Raw genomic sequence first — 6,177 nt, 5'->3', positions numbered from 1 at the left:
AGTCTGTAAGCAAAGCAGACGAAGGCATCGAGGTTGCGGCCTGCCATCATTGTTATTTTGCTTAAGGGACTGAATATGTTTCATGTAGAAATATTAGCATTTCCCTTATATCTACCAAAACTGCTTGTTTCACAGACTGCAGTTTTGTTTTGATCCGATGTGGTGTGCAAATACAACCGTATCTGCAATGGGTTGTGGGGCATTAACATTTGTAACTCTAATTTTGTTTTGACAGACTGTGAAAAGAACGTTGAGAACATCACCACTCTACAGGAAGACACAGTCGAGTAATGGGTGTCAGAAGTTCAGTAGTGAACGACAGGTACTGTGGAAAAATATGTGTCATTGTTGTACAATGTCCTTTGACTCTGTTTAAACAAGGTCAACACAAAAAGGTTTGATTGTAAACTGATATCGGTATGAATTCATGTTATTCTCCTCGTCAAAAGAAACAAACAATCCAAATTACCTGCAGAAAGCCCTTGATGGACGCTTCAGCTGCATCGTCAGACTGGTGAGACAGCAAGATGCCAACTTTAATGCCAATTTATTTGTGTAACATTCTGTGACCAAATGTATAGATAACTTTTTGTAGATTGTAAAAATAGATAACCCATTTATTACAAAAAAACTACACTAGAATTATCGCACTGCGTTGTATGACTCCGCTAACCAGAGCAGTGTCCGTCTACATATTTCTACATATTTTCTCTCATATAAATGACACTGTATCTCTTGACAACTGAAACCATAAGATGAGGTCAGTGTGGCCTTGACCTTTTTACTTTAAGACAAATACAAAGTTAGACAATCCGAAAACATGCAGTTATGCCTCCGGCGACTCGCTATTGCAGAGGCATTAAAACCGTAGTGTAGTAGATTGGATTTTATTGGTGTTACATTGGACATCTTGTATGGGTACACCAAAAAATATATTTGGTTTCACATTCTAGATGGCAATAAGCAGAGTCATCAACTCAGGAAAAATATTTCTGTAGAAAAGAAAGCCTTGTATGTGTGTATGTATACATACACACAAACGCACAATTGAGACGTTTTTGTCTTTTATCATATATTCTCAGGCAGTACTGATGCATTTACTGAGACGGGACGTGAGGGCCTACTCTGCGTGCTCAGAGTTCAAGCCCAGCAGGCTGCAGCGGGCCTGACATATTCTGGAACAGCAGCACAGTCTTTGGATGACTCCTCTGAAGATGAAAACATGGCGAGGTACTTCTCCACTGATGAAGAACTGTGAGGGCTGTGATTAGCTACACTCTCTTGCTACAAGGCTACTCATGCTACTCCCTGGCAGCCTTAGGAAGGCATTAGCTTGCTGTGTGGTAGCTGTTAGCTTCAGCATTTTTAGTTTTTAGTGGCCTGTCTGACGTTTATGTTAAAAAAAAATCAGAGGGAACCATCTTCATAATTTAACACTATGGTTTGTTTGTGTCCTTCAGTTCTTCTCAAGAGAAGCAGTACAGGTGTGCCTCAGCTCCACGGTCCCTCCTGCAGCCTCCGCTCCTGATGCTAACCTCATGTCTCCATCACACCAAGCAGCAGACCTGGATTGACAGACCTTTCTCCAGAGCTGCCCCCTCCCTCTGAAACCCCCCTCTCCAAAACACTATTTGTGTAGTTTTTAAAGTATTTTTTGCATGAGAATTGTTGATCATAACATTTCCAGCAGATGCCTTAATATAATGTTTGTGCACAATAAATGACATTGATCATAACATAATGGTATTTCCTTGCACTTCTACACCATGATATTGTCAGATAAGATGCTGATTACATTAAAGCAGTGAATGCTCTGCTTTAAGCAACATAAACACACAATGATTCAATGGATCTGAAGTAGAATGGGCACATTACATTCTGTAGAGAATGCCTCAATTATGGAAGTCAGAAAATAACTTTCTTTGTCTGAGGTTCCAGCCATTTATAGTCACAGCAAAGCACACAGGTCTGGTTGTCTAAGTGGCGCCCATATCATTGTTTAAGATGTGTAACATCAAGTTTGTGTTTCAGTGCAAAATTAGTCATTAGTCAAGAGTTCACCATCTTGTTTACACTAAAATTAGGTGACCCAGATGTTTCACAATGCAATCTGATAAGGTCTTATGAGAAACATTCTTAACATTAAAGAAATCAACACAGAGGATAGCAATATCTGTTTGACTTTAATCAGTAGCTGGTAATCGGCAGCCTGACTTATTCAAACACATTAATACTACAATGAATGAGGCAGGGCCTTCTATCAGAAATCAACTATATCGTCACGTTATGTTTCTCTTGAGCACATGGAAATTACCTTCAGCCTCCACTTACTGTCACCTGAACCATACTGTTATTTCTGTATCTACAGTGACTTTTAGGAAAACATATACTAGAGGGCAATGTATAAACATTAATACATCTTATTTATATAGAGCTTTTCAAGAAGTGCAAGTACTAAACTGAGGGAAAGCTAATACAAACAATATATATATATATCTTATTTCCATGTGCCAGGACAGCCTCACACTTGGATATAAACCAATTTTAGAATACATTTGCTTATACTGGAGATCTTTTAAATTAATGTCCCAGAAATGATTTCTGATGGAAAACCCCTGCCTTATTCATTGTAGTATTAATGTGTTTGAATAAGTCAGGCCGCTGATTATCAGCTACGGATTAAAGTCAAACAGATATTGCTATCCTCTGTGTTGATTTCTTTAATGTTAAGAATGTTTCTCATAAGACCTTATCAGATTGCATTGTGAAACATCTGGGTCACCTAATTTTAGTGTAAAGAAGGTGAACTCTTGACTAATGACTAATTTTGCACTGAAACACAAACTTGATGTTACACATCTTAAACAATATGATATGGGCGCCACTTAGACAACCAGACCTGTGTGCTTTGCTGTGACTATAAATGACTGGAACCTCAGATAAAGAAAGTTATTTTCTGACTTCCATAACTGAGGCATTCTCTACAGAATGTAATGTGCCCATTCTACTTCAGATCCATTGAATCATTGTGTGTTTATGTTGCTTAAAGCAGAGCATTCACTGCTTTAATGTAATCAGCATCTTATCTGACAATATCATGGTGTAGAAGTGCAAGGAAATACCATTATGTTATGATCAATGTCATTTATTGTGCACAAACATTATATTAAGGCATCTGCTGGAAATGTTATGATCAACAATTCTCATGCAAAAAATACTTTAAAAACTACACAAATAGTGTTTTGGAGAGGGGGGTTTCAGAGGGAGGGGGCAGCTCTGGAGAAAGGTCTGTCAATCCAGGTCTGCTGCTTGGTGTGATGGAGACATGAGGTTAGCATCAGGAGCGGAGGCTGCAGGAGGGACCGTGGAGCTGAGGCACACCTGTACTGCTTCTCTTGAGAAGAACTGAAGGACACAAACAAACCATAGTGTTAAATTATGAAGATGGTTCCCTCTGATTTTTTTTTAACATAAACGTCAGACAGGCCACTAAAAACTAAAAATGCTGAAGCTAACAGCTACCACACAGCAAGCTAATGCCTTCCTAAGGCTGCCAGGGAGTAGCATGAGTAGCCTTGTAGCAAGAGAGTGTAGCTAATCACAGCCCTCACAGTTCTTCATCAGTGGAGAAGTACCTCGCCATGTTTTCATCTTCAGAGGAGTCATCCAAAGACTGTGCTGCTGTTCCAGAATATGTCAGGCCCGCTGCAGCCTGCTGGGCTTGAACTCTGAGCACGCAGAGTAGGCCCTCACGTCCCGTCTCAGTAAATGCATCAGTACTGCCTGAGAATATATGATAAAAGACAAAAACGTCTCAATTGTGCGTTTGTGTGTATGTATACATACACACATACAAGGCTTTCTTTTCTACAGAAATATTTTTCCTGAGTTGATGACTCTGCTTATTGCCATCTAGAATGTGAAACCAAATATATTTTTTGGTGTACCCATACAAGATGTCCAATGTAACACCAATAAAATCCAATCTACTACACTACGGTTTTAATGCCTCTGCAATAGCGAGTCGCCGGAGGCATAACTGCATGTTTTCGGATTGTCTAACTTTGTATTTGTCTTAAAGTAAAAAGGTCAAGGCCACACTGACCTCATCTTATGGTTTCAGTTGTCAAGAGATACAGTGTCATTTATATGAGAGAAAATATGTAGAAATATGTAGACGGACACTGCTCTGGTTAGCGGAGTCATACAACGCAGTGCGATAATTCTAGTGTAGTTTTTTTGTAATAAATGGGTTATCTATTTTTACAATCTACAAAAAGTTATCTATACATTTGGTCACAGAATGTTACACAAATAAATTGGCATTAAAGTTGGCATCTTGCTGTCTCACCAGTCTGACGATGCAGCTGAAGCGTCCATCAAGGGCTTTCTGCAGGTAATTTGGATTGTTTGTTTCTTTTGACGAGGAGAATAACATGAATTCATACCGATATCAGTTTACAATCAAACCTTTTTGTGTTGACCTTGTTTAAACAGAGTCAAAGGACATTGTACAACAATGACACATATTTTTCCACAGTACCTGTCGTTCACTACTGAACTTCTGACACCCATTACTCGACTGTGTCTTCCTGTAGAGTGGTGATGTTCTCAACGTTCTTTTCACAGTCTGTCAAAACAAAATTAGAGTTACAAATGTTAATGCCCCACAACCCATTGCAGATACGGTTGTATTTGCACACCACATCGGATCAAAACAAAACTGCAGTCTGTGAAACAAGCAGTTTTGGTAGATATAAGGGAAATGCTAATATTTCTACATGAAACATATTCAGTCCCTTAAGCAAAATAACAATGATGGCAGGCCGCAACCTCGATGCCTTCGTCTGCTTTGCTTACAGACTAGTTTGCGGAGTCTCGTGCTGCCGCCCACTGACCGATACATCATCGCTCTTTTCTGAAACTAATGAAGGCAAATTCACACATGTAGACAGAAATAAACAGTATAAATTAAAAGGTGTAAATATTGCTAACATTATGTTTGATGGGGGTCATCATTATACATAACAGAGGAAAACTTTGCACATGTATTCCTTAAATTTACTTGCCTTCCTGTGGAAAAAGTTGTTTTCCTAGTTAAACAATCACAGCAGGGAAGCATGATTGATCAAAATTCTTTCAGTGTGATATTAACTTGTATTTCAGCAAGTGTACTTTGGGGATTTAATAAAAATGTATATTTGGCAAATTATATAAAATGTTTTTTCTGGTATGTAACTTAAAAGTACCTCTTTAATGGTAGGATCATTTCTCTCCCTCATCTTCCTCGTGGTACGTGGATGATGGTAGTGGGCTCAACCCGGCTTCTCTTTCTCTCCAGGCTGCCCTTCCTGCTCTTCATCAAGCAAAACAAACTGTTTGGTCCAAGTTGTTGACGTTAATGAAACTCCTGTAGCTTCACTTGGATCCTCCTTGATTAAAAAACAGAACATAGCAATTGTTTTATAAAATGAATCGCAACTCCATAACATGGAAACATTATTGTCATAGTGCATACTATACATTAAACCAAATTGACCTGATATTGTGGAGTAATGGTAGACAAATACACTCCTTATTAATCTAAAGCATTCATAAATCAAATTCATGTTTATATTTATATTGTAGCGTCCCTCAATGATGAGCTAAGCGTCTTGAACTGCTTTCAACAACCATGTATTCACCTCCCAGGTAGCACAGGCTACCGTGGGCTGAAGCATGTGGCTAACAATGGCGTATTAGCTGATGAACAGCGTCCATAGTGTGGATTGACGGACTCTCTCCGCACTCGGACTGTAAACCTAGATCGTAACGATCTTTAAAAACAATAAACTACTTACCTGACAGAAGGAAGATGACATCGTGGTCTTCCAAGCGCGCCGTGTTTATGACGCAGCCCCGAGTTAAAGGGTTGGTTGTTTACAAATAGGGTTTTTACGACAGCCACACGTCATGTCCGCTCGCGCACTCGGTCCGCTCGCGCCGCTCGGGCCGCTCGGCTCGCGCCGCTCGGGCCGCTCGGCTCGCGGACTCGGGCCGGTCGCGCACTCGGGCCGGCCTCGGTATAAACAGACTCGCATGATCCTTCTCATTAGATATGTAATCTAGCCTCAAATATTACTATTATATAACATGAATAACATTCACGATCACTGAAGGACACCACGCAGGGACTGT

General features: G+C 39.8%; 1 long non-coding RNA gene across 4 annotated transcripts; it reads right to left on the bottom strand.

The window, feature by feature from the left end:
* Positions 1 to 3,150: 3,150 nt before the first annotated feature.
* LOC128440073 (uncharacterized) lies at positions 3,151 to 5,974 on the bottom strand. Of its 4 annotated transcripts, XR_008338472.1 has the most exons (6): positions 5,841 to 5,974; positions 5,250 to 5,432; positions 4,544 to 4,630; positions 4,352 to 4,416; positions 3,636 to 3,783; positions 3,163 to 3,405 (listed from the first exon to the last, which is right to left on the bottom strand). It is a non-coding gene; the product is annotated as an uncharacterized LOC128440073 (long non-coding RNA). The 4 variants fall into 4 exon arrangements; XR_008338471.1 differs by having other exon boundaries at positions 3,152 to 3,405; positions 3,636 to 4,416; XR_008338473.1 differs by lacking the exon at positions 4,352 to 4,416 and having other exon boundaries at positions 3,164 to 3,405.
* Between the last annotated feature and the right edge of the window lie 203 nt (positions 5,975 to 6,177).

Source organism: Pleuronectes platessa, chromosome 5 (assembly GCF_947347685.1).
Source record: "Pleuronectes platessa chromosome 5, fPlePla1.1, whole genome shotgun sequence".
NCBI lineage: Eukaryota > Metazoa > Chordata > Actinopteri > Pleuronectiformes > Pleuronectidae > Pleuronectes > Pleuronectes platessa.
Note: the sequence above shows the minus strand (reverse complement) of the source record. Positions and strands in the feature narration are given on the sequence as shown.